The sequence below is a fragment of the Alnus glutinosa genome, chromosome 11, assembly GCF_958979055.1.
Source record: "Alnus glutinosa chromosome 11, dhAlnGlut1.1, whole genome shotgun sequence".
Classification (NCBI taxonomy): domain Eukaryota; kingdom Viridiplantae; phylum Streptophyta; class Magnoliopsida; order Fagales; family Betulaceae; genus Alnus; species Alnus glutinosa.
Genome location: NC_084896.1, coordinates 4676940 through 4703344, shown reverse-complemented (window position 1 = coordinate 4703344; position 26405 = coordinate 4676940). Strand labels below are relative to the sequence as shown.

The 26405-nt window shown below is 34.8% G+C and overlaps 1 long non-coding RNA gene across 2 annotated transcripts; it reads right to left on the bottom strand.

Annotated features, from left to right (window-relative positions):
• Positions 1-4110: 4110 nt before the first annotated feature.
• On the bottom strand, positions 4111-11421 carry LOC133881482 (uncharacterized). Of its 2 annotated transcripts, none has more exons than XR_009902528.1 (6): positions 11173-11421; positions 10990-11059; positions 6152-7544; positions 5807-5948; positions 5571-5722; positions 4111-5492 (listed from the first exon to the last, which is right to left on the bottom strand). It is a non-coding gene; the product is annotated as an uncharacterized LOC133881482 (long non-coding RNA). The 2 variants fall into 2 exon arrangements; XR_009902527.1 differs by having other exon boundaries at positions 5571-5719.
• Positions 11422-26405: the final 14984 nt, after the last annotated feature.

The window sequence follows — 26405 nt, the reverse complement described above, 5'->3', positions numbered from 1 at the left end:
AGTCCTCTTGTCTCCGATGGCCGATCTATTATTTATGTAACTTTTTTTTTTTTTTCTTTTACGATGACAATATTTTCTTATTAATTACGTTGTTGCAGATTTGATATCCAATCAAATCATTGCTGCTAAAAAGGTTATCCAATCAAATCATTCTCACAAATACTGAAAAAATAAACTTTCCCTTCTAGAACTAATAATTCAATTAATTCATACAGGTTGCGTACACCTTTTCCAATTCACATCTTTTGGAAAATCCTTCAATTTTTAGAAGCCTTCACGTGGTGGTGTGAATTTGACTTTAAAGAAAAATATTCTTTTTCTTCTTTGCCATGCTTTTGGCTACTACTAGGTCCCACTTGGTTTTTGAGACGCCAAAAAACAATTCTATAGTTAGAGATTAATTGGTCAAGGAAGGCTCATCCCAAAATGGAATGTTATATGGCCCACATTCCACTATTCATCCACATTCCAGTCCATCTAGTTTGAAAAGCCGAAGGAACCTATATCAGTAATTTCTCACCTGCATTATTTTTCACGCGAAGAAAAACTTTCCTAAAATGAAACGAATTGTTGTCCGCCGGATGTCAGCTTTGTTTGGCAAAAGCATGCCATGGACATAGTAGTATATATATATATATATATATATATATATATATATATATATATATATATATATATATATATATTTTTGACATGTTCACGTAAGAGGAGGGGGATTCGAACTAGTGACCTCCACTTCATGAGGTGTGGTCTCCAGCCGATTGAGCAAATCCTTGGAGACGGACAAAGTAGTGTTTAAGTACCATTCATGTATTTTTTTTTTTTTTTAAAAAAAACTTTTTCATATTTTTCAATAATAATCAACATCAAAATATTTTCACTTTTTTTACTTTTTATATTACATCAATAATTTTTTGTTACTATTCAAAAAAAAAAATTCACTACAATATAATTTTTTTTTTCTTCTACTTTCCTATATAAATTATTTTTATTTTATATCATATTATCACTTTTTACTAATTCCAAAAATAAAAACTCACTACTTTGTTTTATACAAGCATTTGCCAAACAAGGCCATCATTTTTGCATGCATGTCGGGTCCCTCACGTTACGATGTCCATTATTGTATAATTAAGTATAATATTATCCGATCCATGATTCAAGTGTTGCATATCAATTATGATAACCAAATTAAACTACGTATGTTAAAAAAAAAAAAAAAAAACAGTTAAAATAATGAAAATTTAAAGCTTAGGATAAATGTCATTAATTGCCCAATGCCCGTTGTAATCAACATGCAATATGATATGGTACTCTTCTCTTTGGGTTGTTAAATATTAAGTCTCTAAAATATCATGTGGCTCTTAAATATGTTAAAAACACATATTTTTTTATTAATTTTATAAAGAAAGTACGTGAGAAGCATAAATTATTAAAAAATACATCTTTTATATGTTAAAAAATACATGACAGTACTATTGGAGGGATGCAAATTTCTTACAAACTAACATTTAAAAGTTATGCGTCATTTAAGCTATATATATATATATATATATTTTACATAATAAAGACACGTCACTTTTAAAAATTAATTTATTTGCTTTGTAAGAAATTTTAGCCAATTTTGGAGTCTCAAATAAAAATTTCGCAGTAAAAAGTGGAGTCGATACTTGAACAAAAAAGCTGATTGATTGCCTCCTAGTATCTCAGTTATTAGCCAAAAAAAAGTACTAAAGTTTCAAAACGTGTAGGCCATTGCTTTTGAGCAATGGAGGGTGTCTTTTGTCGACTGAATAATGCGTTGTCCTTCGAATTTTATTTTTTATTTTTATCTTTCTATTTTTACAAAAAAACAAGTTTTATATTTTTTTTTGGAAATTCATCATTTTCTCTTGGACACACATGAGATTGGAACTTGATGACGACATGAACGGATACCAATAACTGGTTGAAGATAGGTGGCTTCCCCACGGGATAAACAACAAAACCCAAAAACTTTTTACTTGTTTGGTCTTCTAGATGCTAAAGCAATAATGGTGTTCCAGTTATCCCAGTTTTCTCTAGTTAATTGCCTCAGTTATATCCATTATTATTATTATTATTATTATTATTTTTTAATAAAAGTTAATCCAACGATTTGGGCCCCTCGTGGACTTGTTTGATGAAAGCATACACGTCAAAAGATCTTCCTTCTGCTCACGCAACAAGAAAAATTTGCCCCTATAAAGTAAGTCGATTTCTTTACGAAAATTTCAGGGATCTTTTCTCAATATTAATTCGCCCAAGCATTTTAAGTAGCTTAACGGCGACAGGACGTTGCCGGATTTCGGCGACATTTGCTAAATTTTAATTTTTTTATTTCTTAATTTTTTCCTGCGAACCAAATACCGAAAAATATTTTCAAGAAAATCATTTTTTCTGAAAATAATTTCGTCGAAATTATTTTACGACGGAAATCATTTCATGTCGAAACAAACGGAGCATTAGTGTGATTCAATATAATCAAATCGCTAAATTTAAGGTAATCTAATGTTTATCAAAGGCAATATAATTCTCATCAAATCTCTAACTTGGTAATCCAATAATACTCTAACATCTTGATAATAGCTTAAATGTGCTTAGTTTCCCTATTAAAATAAGTATTATCATACTTTATTATGATTTAATTCTTGCATTTTATATTTAATTCTAAAATATTGTTTAAATGTTAATAATCTTAAGCTTAACTTATATACTAATGCAAGTAATTATCTTTCCCGTAGGAATTCGTAGAATTCGAAAAAGGAACCAAGAATGCGTAAATTACCAAGTGGAACCTAAAAGCATGACAAATAAATATGGGGTGTGGGACTTAAGCATGTGAGTCTCATATACATAGGTTACACAACCAATATATCTTAATGTAAAGTTAATATAAGCCAATGTGACGTAAAAATAACACATCTCTTTTTCTTTAAAGTCAAATTCACACCACCACGAGAAGGCTTCTAAAAATTGAAGGATTTTCCAAAAGGTAGGTCCCATATGCTTATTTGAAATAAGTTAAAGGAGAAGTTGAATGGGAAAAGGTGTACGCAACCTGTATGAATCGTTAGTTCTAGAAGGGAAAGTTTAGTTATTCAGTATTTGTGAGTATGATTTTATTGGATAACCTTTTTGGCAGCAATCAAGCTGATTATTAGTTGTTTGGAGCGAATTAATTAGTTGAGCAGATTAATGAAAAAATTAAACCATGATTGCCCACCATCCAATTTGTTAGCTCAGAGAAAAAAAAAATATCAATAAAAAGTTATATATTTCATCTTTTTCCTATCCATTTATGAAACTGTTTATCAATCTTTTAATCAGTTTTTGTTAAAAAAATTTAATATTAATAATAAAATAATATTTTTAATTAAGATCATTTTTTAAATTGTTGGCATCTGCACTAACTGTGGCATTGTTTTTAGTGTTTTATGAGGTTTGCTTAGTGCAAAGAGACTTGCCCCTTTTAGTGTCCATCTTTTACATAATTTCCACATCTCCTAACCTTTTGAATTTTGACCACGTTGAGTCACACGCATGCACAGATAAAGAACAAAAAGAGTGAATAAAAAAAAAACTGGGCAAAATTATTTGCCTTTGTTATAGATTTTCTTTTTTGGCCTTCGCCATGGTTGCTCTCTACATTTAGAGTAGCAAAACCAAAAAAAATATTGTTAACTTTGGAAAGTCCAATATTGGGTGATTTTAGTTTAAAAGAGCATTTGACTAGTTCAATCCTAATGGTTTGTTAACTAAATTGAAGTCAAATTTTTGAAGTACAAGAAAAAAAAAAAAAAAAAAAAAAATCAAATTCTAAGTGAATCGTGTTTGCCAACTACTTATAACTTCTTGTTGGATTTCATTACATTTAGCGAACACAAATGGTTTCAATTCCTGATGTTAGGTTGTTAGTGTTGACAAATTCAATGACAAAACATATATATATATTTAGAGTTAAATTGGTGTAAAAAAATCAAGGTTTAAGTGAATCATGTTTGCCAACTACTTATAACCTCTTGTTAGGAAAGTCTTCTACGTGTGGAACACAAAATGTTGGCCAGAGGTTGTTGAAAGTAGCTGTACTCGTACTCAACTCCTTATATATAAGTTCATCCAACAAAACATGCACTTACAATATAATTTTTTGCTCAAAAATCTTTACAGCATTTACTTAATTACATTTCCCGTAGTCTAGCTCTTTTTTCCAGTAAACACATCATCATCAATGGATTTCTTAAAAACATTACTTCTTACAGTCACATTTCTATCCTTCTTTGCACATGCTCAAATTTCATCTGACACCATCAAATCCAATAATGTCATCTTTCCCTCTGAGATGCTCGTTTCAGAGAATGGCATGTTCAGATTCAGCTTCCAAAGCGGGCTGGGTGGGGCTACTTATTTGGTAATCCTTTACTTGCCATCGGTTGTTGGTAGTTACACCGGTTGGGTTGCTAGCGAACACAGTTTTCTTGTCAATGAAAATTTGACAATGGAAGAAGACGGTGTGCTAAAGATTTTCTATGATGAAGGGAGCTTCGTCATTCTGAACCCAAATAGAGCAGCCCCTAATTCTATCGGCACCATTGAAAACTCTGGCAACTTCAGAGTTAAAGAACTGAATCCCGATGGATCCATCAGTAGGGTCTTGTAGGAGAGTTTTGATTATCCTTCTGACACACTCCTGCCTGGTATGAAACTATGGATGGATTTCGAAACAAACCAAAAATCGATACTAACTTCATGGATAAGTGGCCAAATCCCTTCATTTGGAGGCTTATCTCTAGAGTGGAGCCCTAATGCAAATGGAACGGGTCAATTTGTAATGAGACACCGCGGTAACATATATTGGCTTAGTGGGATTGGCAACGATTCTTACTTTCCTAATTTTGGTACGATGGCTGGCGACAATTACAAGTTCAATTATGTGAGTAACAAAAAAGAAAGTTACTTCACATACTCTGTTCTCGATGGAAGTTTTTCAGCGTGGACCTTGGGCTTTGATGGGCAACTCACGGATCCAAAGTCACAACTTGTTTTTGTGAATAGTTTCTTGTGTTTCTGTAATTCCACTGATCGTGGGTGCGTGGAGCAAAACACACCCAATTACAGGCATAGCGAACACAGGTTTCGTGAAAAGTGGGGTGCTTTTCAAAACATATCATATCGCCTTGATGACAACTCGAGCTTGAACATTAATGATGGTTGGGCTCAGTGCAGGAACAATTGTTTTTGTTTTGGGTTTACCACTGAAACTACAAATGAAACTGGATGTCGATTCTACAACAACAAATTTGTAGAAGTCAAAGTTCCTCTTCTCCACAAACACAAAAGCCCAAAAGTTTGACAAGATTTCTGTGTTGCAGCAGGCCAATAATTTTGACCTCATTTGTGAACTCTTCCAATCCTTGACTAGATCTTTTAGACAGCCTCTTACTAGCAATCTCTTGGCCTCCATGTAATGCTCCCTAAATTAGTGATACAAGGGAGAGCATTAAAATTGTTAACAAAAAGCACAATGGAAGGTGTAGCGGACCAAACCTTACCTTATATACAGGACCAAAACTTCCATGTCCAAGGTGATTTAAACTGGAGAAGTTTCCAGTAGCCTTCAAAATAGTCTCATATGAAAATTGGTCCACTGGAAATTCTTTCTTTTCAAACCAATTTACTTCTTTTTCATTTTGATCGTTTCCTGCTGTACAAAATATTCATAATTAAACTCAATGCTTATATTGGTCTATAAATTAATTGGTCTTATATCAAGTAGTTAAAATCTTACCTTGAAGTTTTTTCCAACGCCAAAAATGTAATAAGAATCCCAATATGATAACTAAAGTAGCCCCTGTAACACCCACTATAAGCCATATCCACCATGTCTTTTTTTTTTCTTGTCACCATTGGGGGGCTGCTGTTGGTGTCTCCTAATCAAAATTTGTGAATTTCACATTTAGCACAAAAACTTTAGAAAGTCAGCTAAAAATGAAGCAAACATTCAATTTACACACAACTAACTATCCAAAAGTCTATGGACATTGTCAGGTTCACATAAGCAAAAACTTAGAAACAAATCCAATCAAAATTAAGCAAAAATGATATACATAAATTACAAATGAGGCTTGCTTACCAGTGTCAAGAACATAAGTCTGTCTTGATTGTTGTCTTTGTCTTCTACAAATTTGTTATTGTAGAATCGACATCCAATTTCATTTGTAGTTGTTGTGGTAAACCTAAGACAAGAACAATTGTTCCTGGATTGAGCCCAACAATCATTAATGTTCAAGCTCGAGTCGTCATCAAGGCAATATGATCTGTTTTGAAAAGCACCCCACTTTTCACGGAACCTCTGTTCACTATTCCTGTAATTGGGTGTGTTTTGCTCCATGCACCCACGATCAGAGGATTTAAAAAAACACAAGGAACTATTTAGAAAAAACAAGTTGTGACTTTAGATCCATGAGTTGCCCATCAAAGCCCAAGGTCCACGCTGAAAAACTTCCATTGAGAACAAAGTATGTGAAGTAACTTTTTTTTTTTGTTACTCACATAATTGAACTTGTAATTGCCGCCAGCCATCATACCAAAATTCGGAAAGTGAGAATCGTTGCCAATCCTACTAACCCAATATATGTTACTGCGGTGTCTCATTACAAGTTGACCCGTTCCATTTGCATTAGGGCTCCACTCTAGAGAGAAGCCTCCAAATGAAGGGATTTGACCACTTATCCATGAAGTTAGTATCGATTTTTGGTTTGTTTCGAAATCCATCCCTAGTTTCAAACCAGGCAGGAGTGTGTCAGAAGGATAATCAAAACTCTCCCACAAGACCCTCCTGATAGATCCATTGGGATTCGGTTCTTTAACTCTGAAGTTGTCAGAGTTTTCAATAGTGTCGATAGAATTAGGGGTTGCTCTATTTGGGTTCAGAATGACGGGGCACCCTTCATCATAGAAAATCTTTAGCACACTGTCTTCTTCCATTGTCAAATTTTCATTGACAAGAAAACTGTGTTCGCTAGCAACTCAATCGGTGTAACTACCAACAATCGATGGCAAGTAAAGGATTACCAAATGAGCAGCCCCACCCAGCTCACTTTGGAAGCCAAATTTGAAAATGCCGTTCTCTAAAACGAGCATCTAAAGAGAGAAGGATGACACCACCGGGTTTGATGGTGTCAGATGAAATTTGAGCATGTGCAAAGAATGAAAGAAATGCGACCATAGGAAGTAATGTTTTTAAGAAATCGATTGATGAGGACGTGTTTACCGGAAAAAAAGAGCTAAACTACTGGAAATGTAATTAAGTATATGCTGTAAAGGTTTTTGAGCAAAAAATTATATTGTAAGTGCATGTTTTGTTGGATGAACTTATATATAAGGAGTTGAGTACGAATACAGCTACTTTCAACAACCTCCGACCAACATCTTGTGTTCCACACGTAGAAGACTTTCCTAACAAGAGATTATAAGAAGTTGGCAAACACAATTCACTTAGAACCTCATGTATGTAGCTGCAGCTCCTGCAAATTAGAAAACAAAAAATAACATAAATTTAGTTTGTTTTTTCTGTAATGCAAAATTTAGCCTCAGAAAAAATGTGGGAAAGCAAAACTGTAATCAAAAGTTTGCTGAAGCTATGCACTAAACTGGATAGGTTTTGATGAAGACTCTTTACACTCATTACTTAAATCAACACAATAAACATTAATTGTCATATTAAGGGTCGTTCTATGGGTTGAGATATTAAGGGCCGTTCTCTATGGGTTCAATTCAGTGTATGTACATAAATGGACTCTGTAAGCTGCCCTTAACATCAAACAAGACAGAAAAGAAAAGTTTAACAAACTCAGGTAATTAAAATAAAATCGAGATTAATATACTAATTAAAGGCTCTTTCATATAAGACCCCTTTGGAATAGCAAATGTCATTAAAAGTTCTGGGTTTTTAATTATCTACTAACAGAAGGAAAGAAACGTACTAATTACCAACTACAAAAACTGCAGCTTCAATGATCGCACCAGTTATCATCAAATTTAGCAGGCAGGCAGGCGCACATGAACAATTATGAAAAAGAGACAAACAAGCTAACAAAGTTAAATGTAACTAGAACACTCAACTCCAAAATGCAAAATGTAACAAGCATTTCTGTTATTTCTCCAACTCCAATAAATAAATAAAATTCAAATATAACAGGAAATCATGAAACAACACACCGGCCAATTTTACAGAGAAAGAATACAAATTATGCTATATGTCCATAACATATCATATGGGCTTGTGGGCATGATTGAAGACGACAAACACACACTTATTTGCACTCGGGTGGTCCTTATACATTATTAACCCAAAAAAAAAAAAATCCAATACTTCACACATTCATAGTTAAGACAAACAAATGGTAGAACATAACACATAAAATAGCACAAACATAAAATTTTTATAATGGTAAAAACCAGAATCACACAACTTGAATCTCATCCACATTAGAAACCCAGCAACACATACCTAACTCAACAATTGAAAGAGAATTATATATATATATATATATATAGAGGGAGAGAGAGAGAGAGAGAGAGAGAGAGATGGGAAGATGAAGTATGGTGGGAACCCTTGACCCAGAAGGATCATCAAAAGAGACAATGGGTGGTCTGTCTAGTGGAATAATTTATATGCCCTACACCCTAAATCTTTTCAGCAGGGTTGGGGTTGGACTGGAATGTATGTCATCTCAATCTGGGATATCTAGTTATCTACTGTTGAAAGCTAAAGATCAAGTCTGATTTCCTTCGCTTCACAGCCCTTCTTATATAGCAATATTGAAAATAGGGCAGAAATGTAAATTAACAACATAAAATAACTGCTTCTAGAACTTCCAGAAGATTCCTTCTACACCCTGGCTGTAGGTTGAAGATGACCCACGGTAGACCTAGGTATAACAGTGTTGCAGACAATAAAGTATATGATAGAAGTTAAAGTTTGCTGAAGGAATTAGAATTCCTGTTGTCTAGTGCGAGACGCAAAAACTTTCTATATATAGTTAGAGAAATAATTGGTCAAGGAAGATTCTTCCTAAAATGGAATGTTATAGGGCCCACAACTCACTATCCATCCAATTTCCAATCAATCACGTTTGAAAAGCCAAAACAACTTATCTCACTCGCCTTCAGTATTTTTCACGCATTGAAAAACTTTCCTAAAATAGAATGGATTGCTCCACCTAGCGTGTCTCTCGGGTGTCATTTCCAGATGTCGGATCCTCACGTTATAATGTCCATCACTAGAGATGGAGCCAAAAGCCGGTGGTAAAAAAATATTTTAGTAGGTTTTAGTAGGGTAAATTTTTTTTTTTTTTCCAACCTTATAAATCTTTTTTAAAATAAAATTGAGACAATTAATATGACCAAAAGAAATTAATAAATTTTTGTTTTCATACAACGAGCTCTTATGCTGCTAATAAAACATACGATCGGATTCCGTACGTGTAATCAGACTGTCAACTTTCAGAAGCTGTCCCAACAGTTGGGGGTGAACAACCTTTTTCTCACATGAGGATAGAGCAGCTTGCATGCATGTGGAACTAAATCCCTTATGAAATGGCATGGGGTGTATGCATAATGCATGTGTGCATTAAATGATACCTGAGTTTCATGGAATTAATTTAGAGAAAACCTTCTATCTGGACCAGCCTTCAATAAGAATATAGTATATCATTTAAAAGATACTAAATACACTATAGCCCAAAATATCGGATTATCAACTTTTCTTATTTCCTTCCAACCCTAGTGAACCAACCCACAAACCATCCCACCTCTCCTCGCCATAGCCGGAATCCACGGATTCACTGCCGGAATACGCCAAAGGTCACAGCCGGAATCCGCCCGGTTTCAGGTAGATGAGAATAGAGAGAGAGAGAGAGAGCTCGGGTCCGTGATGGTTGAGAGAGAGCTTCGACCACCGTACAACGGAGGAGAGAGTGACTGTGGAACTCCATAGTTGGCAGTGCGACCTGTTGAGCTGCCAAATCTGTGCCAGTTTGGCCAAAAACAACCATATCTGTGCCGGTTTCAGCAACACAGGAGGCCGATCTAAAGGTTGGGTGGCGGCCTTTGGCTGCGGAACTCCATATCTGGCAGTGTTTTCAAGTGGAGCGGCCCGATCTGTGCCGATTCGGCCAAAACTGATGGCGTTCTGGGCTTGGGTTGGTGATGGTTCACTGTTATGGGTGACAGTTTTGTGGTGGTTACAAGCAGTGAATCAGTGATGGGATGTGGGTCGGAGGTGGTTTCTTCTGTGGTGGGCTGAAGCTTAGGCAGTGCGGTGGCTCTATTCGTAGGTGGCGTGTGTACTGGATTGTGGAGTCGTACGGTTTGTGGGTGGTTTGAATTGTGGTACCCAAGCGATTTGTGATATGAAGGTTCATTCAGGTGTATATATATATATATATGATATGGGTATTGTTTGTGGAAAGACGGAGCTTGAGGAAGATTCATTTAGGTATTGTGGGTAGTCTGAATTGAGAAAAAAAAAAAAAAAAGAGCTTTAGGAAGATGATGGCGGTGGCTTTCTGTGGAATCCGGCGACGGCATTGGGTTGAGAAGGTGGTGGTTTTTCAGTGTCTTTTTTCTTTTTCTTTTTCTTTTTAAAATTTTTTTTTTCATAAGTTTCAGTACTTTTATGTCTATTGTATTTATTCTTAAATGATGTGTCTAACTCCTAATTGAAACCCGTAAAACATCACTTTTAAAGTCTCCAAATAAAGATTAAAGGGGCTCTCATTAATTTAACCGTCTCTGAACTCTCTTCCATGGAAGTTTTTGGATGTTGCATGTGTTCTTTTACACGAAAAAAGAATAGACATTACTGAAAGCAAAAATAGGAAGACCAACAAATCAAGGTCGAACAAGTAGATACATGTTTGAACATATTGGGATCTGAGTGAGAGAATTTCAAAGAGAGAGAGAGACCTGGATGTTTCTTGGTGAAAGTATCCCATATGCTAGGTCCCCTGCCATCGATATGAGCTGCTCCTTCAGACTGGCAAAAAAAGGAAATAATGTTCAAATAATGTGGTTTTTGTTATTGGCATGCAGGGTAAAAATTCATCCTAATTGAAGCCTGAAAGTACTACGTAGTCCATGCATATATACCTGGTAAGCAGCTGAACCAACTCCAAATATAAAATCAGCAGGGAAACTGCTCCGGTTGAAAGGCATCGAGTAATGGCTCGGTTTTGCACCTACAGTGCAAGCATATATACAAGGAGGCCAAGGCTAGGAGGCAGAGTAGGAAAGGACCTTGAACTGCCATGTCTGTGTTTGGTGGTGCTTGAAGAAAGCTACCCTTCAAGCTCTCCTATATATAAAGAATTTCAAGAGGGAACAGTTGATTCATTCAAATCATTGTACTGTTCTTTGTATAATAGATATATTATCCCTTCATTATTTTAGCACCAAGTTTATTTGTTACTGCTGTAAAAATTGACGTGGCAGTTAGAATATTAATCAAACCAGTAAATTTACTATCTTTTTTTTAAAAAAAAAAAAAACAAAAAATTGTTTGAAATAAGTGTTAATTTAATAAGATATCAAAATAAAGATTATGATTCCAACCTTATATTTGAAATTCACTTTTCATTTCAACTGAATATTTAATGTATTAGGCCTTACTTATTGCGTTAGAATTTAAACCACATAGTTTACTTTTTCAAAATATATATCTGTAAAATGTTTTGTGGCCAAATTGAGAAATGCTATGAGTGTTAAATCCTTTACTAAGAGATAAATAACAAAATGATGGAAAGCTTAATTATTGAAAAAATATCAAAATAATTAATAAAATAAAAAATGTTACAATTTTAATGAATAAACTTCGTTTCAGCTTAACACTGTCTCTTAATAAAAAAATTTAATATTTCTAACATTTTTCTGCCAATTAAGTGTTTTTTTGCTCATTTTGGATTTTTATTTTTGTTCTTCAGAATATGTGCATGATTCACGTTTTGTACGTAACCCTGGTGACCAGGGCCTACGTACGTACATTGATGTGAAAAGACAATGCCCTAATTACTGGAACCTCATCGTCGGTGGAAATTTTTTTTTTAACAAAAAAAAAAATGCTCATTGTTTGTCGTCACTTTCCCTTTTCAATATAAAAAAAATGTTGGGATATTAAACATTGGAAGCCTCCAAGTAAAACCTTGGTATCACATAATAAAATATTATTATAATTTAAAGACTTACACCTATGAGTTTTGAAATTCCCCCCAATGACCCCAAACAATACCTAAAATGGGGTGAATAGATATTTTTCAATAATTACAACAAAGCAAAATATTGCAACTACACCCAATAACACCAAAATTACGTAACACAATAAAAAGTTTAAATACAACAATTTTTCTCGTGATAAAGCACAAAACTTTTAAAGAACTTAAAAAAAGAACGATTTTATAGGCAGTTAACTCTAGAAGGTTCTTGTACTAAACTATAATTACGAATCACTTTCTAAACCTGTTTTTCGTCCATCAAGTTAACAGAATCCGTTAGTTTGCCACGTCATATAAATAGTTAGACAACCTCTAAATATCATTTGTATTGTAATCTACTAACGGACTTTGTTTACTTTGTGGAAAGAAAACGGGTTCAATGAGTGATTTGTAATTATAGTACCACAGGGAGTGATTCGTAATTTAGGCCAACCCTAGAGACTAATGGTGTAATTGTCCCGACTTTTTAGACAAATTTAAAAAAAAGAAAAAGAAAATTACTGTGTTATAGTGGTGGACGACCTCTCTCTTTGTTAATGCTTTATATATATATATATATATATATTTGAAAAAATATTTTAATATGACATAAAAATACAAATAGTTATAATTTTCTTTTTAATATTTAATATTTTGAGTTGTTTATTAATATCTTTTTTTAGGTGTTATTGTAATTAATGGGCTAATCGTCACACTCTTCTTTTTCGGCTGAATGGGTTAATGTCACCCTATTAATTATTTATTACATTCATTTTTAATGGATATTTAATTATATATATTTGTAATTAAACCGATTGACTACATCTATTTCAGTTAAAATATTAATTCTCTAAAATATAATGTGACTCTTAAATATGGAAAAAAAAAAAAACATATATTTTATTAGTGTTATTAAGAAAGTATATAAGAAGCACCCCAATTTTAGAGTTTCAATTAAAAATTTGTTTTGTACCTCAATTTGTACAGAAAAATTATATTCAAATTCCCTTTAAAAAAAAAAAAAACTATGATGGCCATGGGTCATCAGTTTTTAAATATCATTTCTAAAACCAAAAAAAAAAATCTAACCGTGGTTTACGTACGAGACAATCAGGTGTTCATGTGAATAAAGGTGTTGAAGAGTAAGATTAGTTATTTTTTACTTCCAAAAAAAAAAAACAACATGTATCGTCAATTACGACTACAGCAAATTTGCGGTTGATTTTGTGATAGGTTTGAGAAGCCTTGAGTTGTTTCTAATTTTGAGAGCTCCTTAATTTTTGTTTGTTGATGAAATTTTGATAAATGACCGAATGAGTTTTACAGATCTTGACAGGTGGAATAGGAGTGAAATCTTAATATATAAGGAAGCATTTCTTAATACCATAGGAATCCCTAATATGACAACACGTGACACAGCATTTACTTTTAAGAAAAGCATTAACCCTTCGATATGACAACACAACAGCTATTTTACCAAAAAAAAAAATTAAAAAAAAAACCCTTGTTTAACAATTTATTATGGATACATAATTATTTTAAAAAATGGCTAGACATATTTAAGGCTAAATTTATTTGTAAGAACACGTTAAGCCTATTCTAAGAAAATGTTGACAAATTGCCAAACGTCTTAATTTCAATCATACAGAGTCATTTCTTTACTCCACCCATTTCTGAGAGAACCAAACCCATATCTCTTTGTTCCCCCATCACATCCCTTCAAATTTTTCATCACTTTTCTGAGAAACCGAAAGAGAGAAATGGGATAAAAATGAGTGGAATCCTACTCATCCAAGGCGAGCAATGAAGACTCTTCCCAAAATGGAATGTTGTAAGGCCCACAACTCACTATCCATCCAAATTCGAATCGAGCACCCTTGAAAAGCCAAAGCAACCTATCTCAGCCACCTTCATTATTTTTCTTGCACGAAAAACTTTCCTAAAATGGAATGGATTGTCCCCCCCCGGGTGCCAAATGACTAGACATATTTAATGCTAAGAAAGTGCATGTTGATAAATTGACTAGATATATTTAATTATTTATGGATACATAATTATTTTTTTTTAAAATGACTAGACATATTTAATGCTAAATTTATTTCTAAGAACTCTTTAAGCCCCTTCTAAGAAAGTGTTGATAAATTGCCCAACATCTTAATTTCAATCGTGTAATTCACACCATCATTGAAAAGCCAAAGCAACCTGTCTCAGTAATCAATAATCTATATATATAGTTGATTTTAAAATTTATTAGTTAAACTAAATAAATGAATTTTAACCAACTATTTTACATAAAAATTTATACCTAAGTTATTGATAGTGCTCCAAAAGAAGTAAAGAAGAAAGACGTGGTAACCGGGGTATGTCCGGCATGGGCCATGGCGTATTAGGCGCGGTCGCCTTTCACTTTTGACGTCTCCTTTATTTGCGTCTTTTTTTCATTTTGTCCATTGTCTAGTCTTCTTCAATGTTTTGGCTTTTGTCTTCAAACTTTATCTTATCTTCAGCTCTTAAATTCTGATATGACAACACGTACCCCAAAAGCTATTCTTCAATAAAACCAACACTGACTTTGGAAAGAAAAATGAAAATGCTTTTAGTTTTGGAAATGAGAGGGCCATTGGAGCACTACCAAGAAAATCGTGTCTCGAAAGGGACATGAAAGGAATCCCTTTTGAAACCTCCCTCTATCTCTAGATCTGAATATCTGATCATGGCGCCATGCCCATGCCATTTCTGAAATTAACTTCAACCGATTTGTACATTTGTGAGTGCATTAAAATTTCACAGCATACAAACTGTTGGTACAGTTTCCGGTACGGTGACGTGTCGCCTTGTGATTTGTTGCCTTCCTCGATGTTCGTTCTCCTCGTAATCTGCAAAATAACAAACGGCTCGTCGGGGGTGCCGACCGGACCCCCACTCCGATGCCTAAGTCAGTTCAAACTTATTTTCTGGAAAATATCAGTAATCTCAAGAGTTCAGAGAATCTGCTTTTTTATACCTGGCGTAGTAGTCTTATTTATAGGCTCACAGTTATAAAACTGCTAAAATACTTGGAGCATAATCTGATTAGGAGTATGAGTCCTAGATCACATAGTCTTTAATTTTATCTTTCTAATTAGGAGTCTGAGTCCTAGATCACATAGTCTTGAGTCTTATCTTCATAGAATTCAAATTGGGTAGTAGAGTCCAAACTGGATATGACACTCTCTTTAGCTAATGTCATTCTATTAGGTACCTTATCCCATATTTGATGGGATAGAAGTCTATCTTGATATACTCGGGATATACGTCTTTTTGGAAATAACGAATGGTCTTATAAATTGGGTCTAATCTTGCTGGGCCGACCCGATGGGCTTGGCCCACATGTCTTTGGAGCTAATTATTTCTCCAACAGTTACCCCCCTAATTCTCTTATTTGAATTTAGAATGTAAGAGAATTAAATACCTCAGTTTCTGAATCTGGATCTTCCATAATCTGTATCTGACAATTGCCGCCTCTTTCAAAGTAATTATGACGAATAATGCCTCGAATCTCTGGAAGGATTAGAATTCCTGCTCCTTGTCGATCTAGAACTGCTGTCAAAGTTCTAATTGGACTCTGACCCTTTATTAGACTTCTAATCTGATATCTTCTTAGACTTCTGATCTGATCATTCTTCTTATCTGATTGGACCATAAGTCCTATCCCAATTCTACCAGGGATAACTAATACCTGATTTCCCTAAAGTAGTTGCTAAATGTTTATCTCCTCCTTGGATCGGGTTGAGTGGATCCAACTTGTAATCTGTCATAGTACTAATAGCAACTTCTCATAGATATCTTCTTCATAAATGCCTCCACATAATATTGTCGGTCAGGCCAAAGTTGTGAAGATGATCTTCTACTCTCGGTAGGAGATGGGTCGGACTAATGTAGTTGATTTCACCAAGATTGTGGTGAAATGCCACTCTGAGATAACACTTTGCGTACGACTTTCCTGAGATCAAGGTTCTGTCTGACAAAAATGGTAAACCGTTGAAGAAAAGGCTTAACATACCCGAAGCTTCTTCATTGGCAGCGCTTCGTAGACCGCTTCCACAAAAATCTCTCTTGGGGGCTTCGGAGGCCCAGACTAGCACTGAGGCTTTGGTTGTCCGAGACTTATAACGACTAGGGGCTTCTGGTGGCCCGAGGTTTTGTGCTTGGCGTACTGAATCTTCTAATCTGAATACCATCTAGCTTGGTCTCACCTGTGAATATCTTTATTTTCGAACTTTGTAATGTTTGAATTCTTTGTTATGGAAAAACTTTCCATGACAAATCAATTCTCACTTATCCTCTAATAACTTGAACAAACAATCGGTTTGCGTAAGTTAACTCCGAGGAGGATATGAAAAAATCTTTTAGAAGCGATGAACTTACTTGGTTATTTTTTGTAGAGGTGATATCCCCGTATGGTTTGTTATAGGGGTTGTCTCCCCGTATCTTTGTTCGAGTTGCTCCTGAGAGATCTTAATTTGAGAGTTTGGTGTAGCTTCGGTGATTTTGCCTTTGTAGAAGCTTTAACTTTGTTGAGCTACCCCCCATAACTTTAGTCCGCGACCGCGGGCTAAGTCGTTCGAGGCGGATAGTCAAGTCCTCTTAGTATCCTGGACGATGGTGTAAAAGAGATCTCGGAGTTCGGAGTGAGTCTCAGGGCTTCAACCTGTAAATACTTGAATTGATGATTTTTTAAAGAGGTTTTATCCTCATACCTTCCTGAAGCTTTTCATTCCTGAAACTCTGTCTTTCTAAACCTTTACCTTCATGTTTGTCTTAATGAGCTACCCCCCATAACTTTAGTCTGCGACAGCAGGTTAAGTCGTTCGAGGTGGGTAGTCAGGTCGCTGAGCTTTACCTTTCTTTTCGGAAATCTTTGTACCCTTTTAATTTCTTTATCTCCGAACGCTCCAATCTTTTAACGTCTGGAGACCTCCAACCGAGAGGTTTTCTTGTCTTGGTGTCCTTTCCATAACCATTTCGGGTTGTTCGAGGAAAGGACTCGGGCCAATTCTATCTTGGATGTTCTTGTCCTTCCGAAAACCTGCAATCCTGCCGTTGTATCCTTTGTTGGACTAACCGTTAGGTTTTTCTTGCTCTCGGTGTTGGACTAACCGAGAGGCTTTTTCTTTTTCTGCTCTCGGTGTTGACAAACCGAGAGACTTTTCCTGCTCTCGGTGTTGAATGACCGAGAGACTTTTCCTGCTCTCGGTGTTGACAAACCGAGAGACTTTTCCTGCTCTCGGTGTTGAATGACCGAGAGACTTTTCCTGCTCTCGGTGTTGAATGACCGAGAGACTTTTCCTGCTCTCGGTGTTGAGTGACCGAGAGACTTTTCCTGCTCTCGGTGTTAACAAACCGAGAGATTTTTCCTGCTCTCGGTGTTGAGTGACCGAGAGACTTTTCCTGCTCTCGGTGTTGAGTGACCGAGAGACTTTTCCTGCTCTCGATGTTGAATGACCGAGAGACTTTTCCTGCTCTCGGTGTTGACTGACCGAGAGACTTTTCCTGCTCTCGGTGTTGACTGACCGAGAGACTTTTCCTGCTCTCGGTGTTGAATGACCGAGAGACTTTTCCTGCTCTCGGTGTTGAATAACCGAAAGACTTTTCCTGCTCTCGGTGTTGAATGACCGAGAGACTTTTCCTGCTCTCGGTGTTGAATGACCGAGAGACTTTTCCTGCTCTCGGTGTTGACTGACCGAGAGACTTTCTTTGTTTAATTTGTTGTAGGGGTTGTCTCCCCGTATCTTTTCTGCAAAAAGGGTTAACGAAGCACTGCATATACTAAAACAAAATAGCAGAATGCACAGTAGCACCATATATTCTTTTCATCCGTCGGGATGATTTTGTGATCCTTTCACTCACGACAGGAGTGAAGCCTCAACATATGAGTCTATTTTATCAAAATATATATACATTTCGGCACAGTGTACAAGTGCATGCATATATATATTTTTTCCTGGTTGGTAAAAACCAACATTTATCCATAAATCATAGTTGTAAAAGAAGAGTATGAACTTATCTGGTGAATTCAATGAAGATGAACCGTCTTACTTGGAGTTCCTTATCTTGCACGCCACTCGATATGGGGCTTTTTGGGAGAGTTCCTCAAGCTGGACCTCCAGTTCGGATCGGTCCCTCGGCATGTGACTGTGCACTTCAGAGGATGGCAAATTTGGAGGGGTCCTCAAAGTGTGCTATTTGGAACTAGGAGCTCGGGCATAGTCTCCTCGGGATAGTACCCTCGGAATAATACTCTCGGTATGTGTTATCTCGGTACATACTTTTCGCCTCGGTAGAATACCCTCGGATCAAACTTCTCGGATTATACTTTCTTCTCGGTATATAACCTCGGATCTAACTTTTCGCCTCGGTAGAGTACCCTCGGATCAAACTTCTCGGATTATACTTTCTTCTCGGTATATCACCTCGGATCTAACTTTTCGCCTCGGTAAAACACCTCGAATCTAACTTTCAGCCTCAATAAATCACCTCGGATTTAACTTTCAGCCTCAATAAAACACCTCGGATCTAACTTTCAGCCTCAATAAAACACCTCGGATCTAACTTTCAGCCTCAATAAATCACCTCGGATTTAACTTTCAGCCTCAATAAAACACCTCGGATTTAACTTTCAGCCTCAATAAATCATCTCGGATTTAACTTTCAGCCTCAATAAAACACCTCGGATCTAACTTTCAGCCTCAATAAATCACCTCGGATTTAACTTTCAGCCTCAATAAATCACCTCGGATTTAACTTTCAGCCTCAATAAAACACCTCGGATCTAACTTTCAGCCTCAATAAATCACCTCGGATTTAACTTTCAGCCTCAATAAATCACCTCGGATTTAACTTTCAGCCTCAATAAAACACCTTTCAGCCTCAATAAATCACCTCGGATTTAACTTTCAGCCTCAATAAATCACCTCGGATTTAACTTTCAGCCTCAATAAAACACCTCGGATCTAACTTTCAGCCTCAATAAATCACCTCGGATTTAACTTTCAGCCTCAATAAATCACCTCGGATTTAACTTTCAGCCTCAATAAAACACCTCGGATCTAACTTTCAGCCTCAATAAATCACCTCGGATTTAACTTTCAGCCTCAATAAAACACCTCGGATCTAACTTTCAGCCTCAATAAATCACCTCGGATTTAACTTTCAGCCTCAATAAAACACCTCGGATTTAACTTTCAGCCTCAATAAATCACCTCGGATTTAACTTTCAGCCTCAATAAAACACCTCGGATCTAACTTTCAGCCTCAATAAATCACCTCGGATTTAACTTTCAGCCTCAATAAAACACCTCGGATTTAACTTTCAGCCTCAATAAATCATCTCGGATTTAACTTTCAGCCTCAATAAAACACCTCGGATCTAACTTTCAGCCTCAATAAATCATCATTGGATTTCATCATAGCACATATAGTTATCCACACAATGAATTTCTTTCCACAATTTAACAAATCATAATGAAAAGAAAGGTATGGACTTATCTTGCGCATCCGCAGTGAAGAGTTTTGATTTTGTGTCGGTGGACGCAGATTGGGGGTCTTCATGAAGGAAACCATCGGCCGGTTTCAGCCATGAATTGTCGTGAAGTCATCATTGTGAATTTTGTACTTTTTTGTTGTTTCAAGAATAAGCTGAATCCATCATCACCGAGCAATTAGGTTCCGATTCGTGATTTCAAACTTGACTTGATCGCGCAGTCACCGTTGCGGATTTATTTTTTCGTAAGAACGATTCATCGTTCCCACAGACGGCGCCAAACTGTTGGTACAGTTTCCGGTACGGTGACGTGTCGCCTTGTGATTTGTTGCCTTCCTCGATGTTCGTTCTCCTCGTAATCTGCAAAATAACAAACGGCTCGTCGGGGGTGCCGACCGGACCCCCACTCCGATGCCTAAGTCAGTTCAAACTTATTTTCTGGAAAATATCAGTAATCTCAAGAGTTCAGAGAATCTGCTTTTTTATACCTGGCGTAGTAGTCTTATTTATAGGCTCACAGTTATAAAACTGCTAAAATACTTGGAGCATAATCTGATTAGGAGTATGAGTCCTAGATCACATAGTCTTTAATTTTATCTTTCTAATTAGGAGTCTGAGTCCTAGATCACATAGTCTTGAGTCTTATCTTCATAGAATTCAAATTGGGTAGTAGAGTCCAAACTGGATATGACACTCTCTTTAGCTAATGTCATTCTATTAGGTACCTTATCCCATATTTGATGGGATAGAAGTCTATCTTGATATACTCGGGATATACGTCTTTTTGGAAATAACGAATGGTCTTATAAATTGGGTCTAATCTTGCTGGGCCGACCCGATGGGCTTGGCCCACATGTCTTTGGAGCTAATTATTTCTCCAACACAATCAATCTATATATATATATATATATATATATATATATATATATATATATATATAATAAATACTCAACTCACGTCACGTTAATTTTTATTTTATTGGGTTAATAGAATAGTCTCTATCAATCTTTAATTTTTTTCTTTTTCTTGTGCGTGACGCTAAAAAAATTTCTATAGTTAGAGATTAATTGGTCAAGGAAGACTCTTCCCAAAATGGAATGTTATAAGGCCCACATTCTACTATTCATCCAAATTCCAATCCTGAATCGTCGAAGGAAGGGACCTATATCAGTAATTTCTCACCTGCATTATTTTTCGCGCATGAAAAAACTTTCTTAAAATGAAATGAATTGTTCCACCTAGCGTGTTCGCCGGATGTCATTTCTTGATGCATGTCAGATCCCTTTCGTTACGATGTCCATTATTGTATAATTAAGTGTAATATTATCCGATCCATGATTCAAGTGTTGCATATCAATTATGATAACCAAATTAATTTATTTGTTTTGTAAGAAATTTTGGCCAGTTTTGGAGTCTCAATTAAAAATTTGTTTTGCAGTACAAAAAAATTCTATTCGCCCTTCAATTGACTTTGCTCTTCTCCTACCAGTAAATAGTACTGGAATCAATACTTGAACAGAAAAGTTGATTGATTGCCTTCTGACAGTTTGTTTCTTAGCTAAATAAAGTACTAAAGTTTCAAAACGTGTTAGCCATCGCTTTTGGGCAATGGAGGGTGTCTTTTGTAGACCGAATAATGTGTTGTCCTCCGATTTTTTTTTTTTTTTTTTTAATCTTACTTTTTTTTTCAAAAAGAAAAAAAAAAAAAAAAACCTTGTTTGATAAAATTGTAAGAGGCTTTTTTTTTTTTTTTTTTTTTTTTAATTATTATTATTATTTTTTATCTTGTACCATTGACATTGACAACAAGGTAGCTCAGCAACACTCATTTTTTCATGTGAACAACCGCTCATCCAAAAATAGCAGGCCTAACCTAACCAAATCAGATAAGAAAATTGAAGAACTCGACTAGACATATTTAATTCTAAATTTATTTGTAAGAATAGGTTAAGCCCATTCTAAGAAAGTGAAAAATTGCCCAATGTCTTAATTTCAATTATGTCACACAATGGTATGTACAAGTAGTCTTAACAACTATATATTCTTTGACCATTCAAAAGCTAAATAATTCATTTGTCAAGAAAAATAAGTAGACTTGACTCAACCGATCAACTATTGTTTGTGGACGTTGACTGGAAATGGAGCTGTGAATGACGGGAGACCCACGCGGTTGTGGCTTATTGGTTGTCTGGCTTATTGTTTCTTGGCTGCTGAATGAAATCGGCACTCTCTAGTCTCTTGTGAAGGAATGATTCACTACCATCCTTACATACAATTTTTTACCACCTTGTCTATTGGCGATGATCATTGTTCCTCCCTTGTGCTCTTTCTTCTCTCTCTTTTTCATTTTGTCGGCCAAAACATTAAAGTGCTTCTTTTTTTTTTGAACAAATTAAAGTGCTTCTTTGAATTTACAACAATTTCACTCTTCTGATTAAACCCAAAGAGAAAAAAGAAACAAAAGAGCGAGAGAAAAATTCAAACCGCGTTGAAGCTTTTCCTTCTTCAGATAAATACAGGAATTTTAAATATTTATTTTTATTTTATTAAATTGATGTGGTAGTGTTTATTGTGTAATTCTAAATACTCAACTCACATCTTACTCTTATCTTACTAGATTGATATAACAGTGCCATCAACCCTTATTTATTTTAATAAAAATTAATCCAATGGTATATAATATGCATCCAGTTAGATATATAAAAATTAGATGAAAGTTGAATATGTAACGCTCCGCGTCCATTATTTACCGCATGGGAGCAAAGCCTATTTATAGAATTTAGAGTACGTAATGACCAAAAAATGCAGCAAACATGTGAAGAAAAAGTGAGGCCCACGGCCAAATCAAAGAAGTCTATCCATGCCCAACAAATAGTCTTCCATCCTCGAAAGCAAGAGAAAAAGAAGAGAAAAGAAGCCAAGATGTGGGGCCAGCTGAAGAAAAGTCGAAAAGACTTGGAACGTGGAACGAAACAGAAAGAAAAGAAAGGAGAAGATGGCACTTTTAAAAGGGAGATTTCTGAAATTCTGTTAATGCACGCTTTTACAATCAATTTTAGTTTTAATTAAATTTTTATTTTTTTTTTTAACTAGATTAAGATTTAATTAGTTCAAATCTATTTGGTTTTCTTAAATTAATTCAATTCTTTGTAGATTTTACCTTCCATTTGCATAATTATATTTCAAAACGATTTGTGCAGTCGCAAATACATTAAAATTTCACAACTACAAAATATATATATATATATTTCCTTTTAATAAATATTGATATTTTTTTTTAATAAATGTTGATCCAACGGCAACAATTGGGTGGGATGATAATTGAATTCCTGTCTTTATCTCTATTATGGTTTCCAAAGTATTGAATTGAATTCCTTGTGGGAATATTTGTTGCGTAAACAAGCATTAAATTATGGTTTCCAAAGTAGCCATAATTTTTTGAGGGAGTTAATAAAGGCAGCTCCTTTTCTTTCCTCTTTCTAATTCCGCTACAGAATACAGATGACAAAGTACGTTGGACCTTCTTTTCCTTGTAAAAAGACATACACGCCAAGGCAACACGACAAAGTTAGGCCGGAAGATCCTGCATGTCAGCCATCAAAGCCTCCTCTACATATTCTAAGGCGGAAAGTTCCACGCTCTCACCTTTTTTCTTTTTTCTTTTTTCTTTTTTCTTTTTTCTTTTTTCTTTTTTCTTTTTCTTTTTTTAAAAAAAAATGTCATTTTTAGACGGTAATTTATGTCCGTTTCTTTATGTCACGTGACCACGTCAGCTTCATCTTCAAGTCCCTGCCACTTGCCACCGTCCACCAAAAAAAGTTGAAGGAAATGCGTTGCTGTACATGACGCTAACCGGGCATTGTCAATAAGCTTTAATTTAAGAGCCGTAGGAACCAAAGATACTGAGAATAGAATAATGATTGTTGTACACCAAGTGTGCAACAATCTTACAACACCCCTTCATAAGGGTTGGGCCCTACAGTGTATGGGGCCCACCCCTTGTGAAGGGGTGTTGTAAGATTGTTGTACACTTGGTGTACAACAATCACTCCCCCTGAGAATATGATGGGATCGATCTTACTTTCCATCAAACAAATGCACAAATAATGGTAGTTGATTGGGTTGTTTAATAGGCCCGCAACTTTGAAAGTATTATTTTCGCGTATTTTTATTCGTAATTTAAATTTTTAGTTATTCAAGTCCTGTTGTATTTATGCTTTTTATTTTTTGATGTAATTGGTTACTATTGTATTAAAGAAAGAAAAAAAAATCTCTATTTTATCTGGTCATAGGAAAAGTTTGAAAGGCTAGGAAGAGCCGAAGAGGTTCCTTTATCGTTTCTTGTGTAGAATGAAATAAAATGCGATAAAAATAGTGGGCTTGTTTGTCAAGCAACTATATAGAACAGCAACTGTTTATTTACCTTTTTTTTTTTTTTTTTTTCATTTTTTTAAATTTTTCATTACTAATCAACATCAAAACAGTCCCACTTTTTATATCACATCAATAATTTTTTATTACTATTCAAATAAAAAAATTCACTACAATACAAAACTATTTCACTTTTTTATACAAATTCTTTTTATTTTATATCACATCATTACTTTAGACTAATTTTAAAATTAACAACCCACTACTTTGTTCTGTTCTGTATATGTCTTTGTCAAACAAGCCTAATAGTAAGCATGTTAGAGGAAGACAAGTCGCCAAGGAATTGATTCCTCAGTCCCATCACTTGCCAAAGTGAATCTTCATTAGGAGACCAAGTTGGAGACTGGGGGGGGGGGGGAATGACCCACTAAAAAAAAAAAATAATAATAATAATAATATATATATATATATATATATATATATATATATATATATATATAGTCCATTATTGAGCATAAAAAATTCAATTCTACTTAATCATCCCACTCCGACCATATGAAAGTGCGCACCAACTCATTATTCTCCCGAATCCACCAACCTCATGCTTCTTTCGGAACTTTCTTTCCTACTTTTACTTAAAGTTTCTTTTTCTTTTTTCTTTTTTTAGTAATTTTACAATTTATTTGATTTTCCCTCAATTCATTTAGTAATTTAAATATTTTTGTTTAGGGTATGATTTATAACTTACATAACTACTTATACTAAATTTTATTTCATTGTTGAATCAGCGAGTTATTACTAAGTGATTTTTAATAAAAATGAGTTTTCCATCTTTTTTTTTTTTTCCCACAATTTTGAATTCTGAACTAACTTTGCAGTAAAATATTTAATTTCTGTCATTAGCTGTTTAATGAAAACCTGAAATAAAATTTGAGTAGAATTTAAATTCTAAAAAACAGTATTTAAAAAATAAAAATCACCCAATTTACTACAAAAAACTGAATTTTTAATGACTGTTATTTAGTGATGTGTCATAGGGTCTGACACGTCACTAAACATCATTGATTATTGTATAATTAAGTTTAATATTATCCGATCTATGATTCAAGTGTTGCATATCAATTATGATGACCAAATTAAACTACGTTTTTTTTTAACAGTTGAAATAGTGAAAATTTAAAGCTTAGGATAAATGTCATTGCCCAATGCCCATTGTAATCAACATGCAATATGGTATGGTACTCTTCGATCTCTTTGGGTTGGCAAATATAAGTCTCTAAAATATCATGCGACTCTTAAATATTTTAAAAGCACATATCTTTTATTAATCTTATTAAGAAAGTATGTAATAAGCACAAGTTATTAAAAAATTATATATATTTTTCATATGTTAAAAAATACATGACACTGTTGGAGGGATGCAAATTTCTTACAAACTAACATTTAAAAGTTATATGTATTTTTTAAGCTATTATATATATATATATATATTACATAATAAAGACACATGTCACTTTTAAAGATTAATTTATTTGACCTGTAAGAAATTTCGGCTAAGAGTCTCAATTAAAAATTTGTTTTGCAGTACAAAAAAATCCTATTCGCCATTCAATTGACTTTCCTCTTTCTCCTACCAGTAAAGAGTGGAGTCGATACTTGAACAGAAAAGCTGATTGAATACCTCCTAACAGCTTATTTCTTAGCTAAAGAAAGTACTAAAGTTTTAAAACGTGTGGGTCATCGTTTTTGGGCAATGGAGGGTGTCTTTTGTCGACCGAATAATGCGTTGTCCTCTGAATTGTTTTTGTTTTTTGGTTTTTTGGTTTTTTGTTTTTGTTTTTTTCCTCAATCTTGTACCATTGACATTGGCAACAAGGTAACCCGGCAATACTCATTTTTTCATGTGACCAACTGCTCATCCAGAAATAGCGGGCCTAACCTAACCAAATTAAATAAGAAAGTGGAAGAAATCGACTAGACATATTTAATGCTAAATTTATTTGTAAGAACACGTTAAGCCCATTCTAAGAAAGTGTTGATAAATTGCCCAACGTCTTAATTTCAATTATGTAATTCAAACAATGGTATGTACAAGTAGTCTTAACAACTATTCTTTCAATTTCTTTGACCATTCAAAAGCTAAATAATTCATTTGTCAAGAAAAATAAGTAGAATTGACTTAACCGGCCAATTATTGTTTGTGGACGTTGATCGGAGATGGAGCCGTGAATGACGAGAGAGCC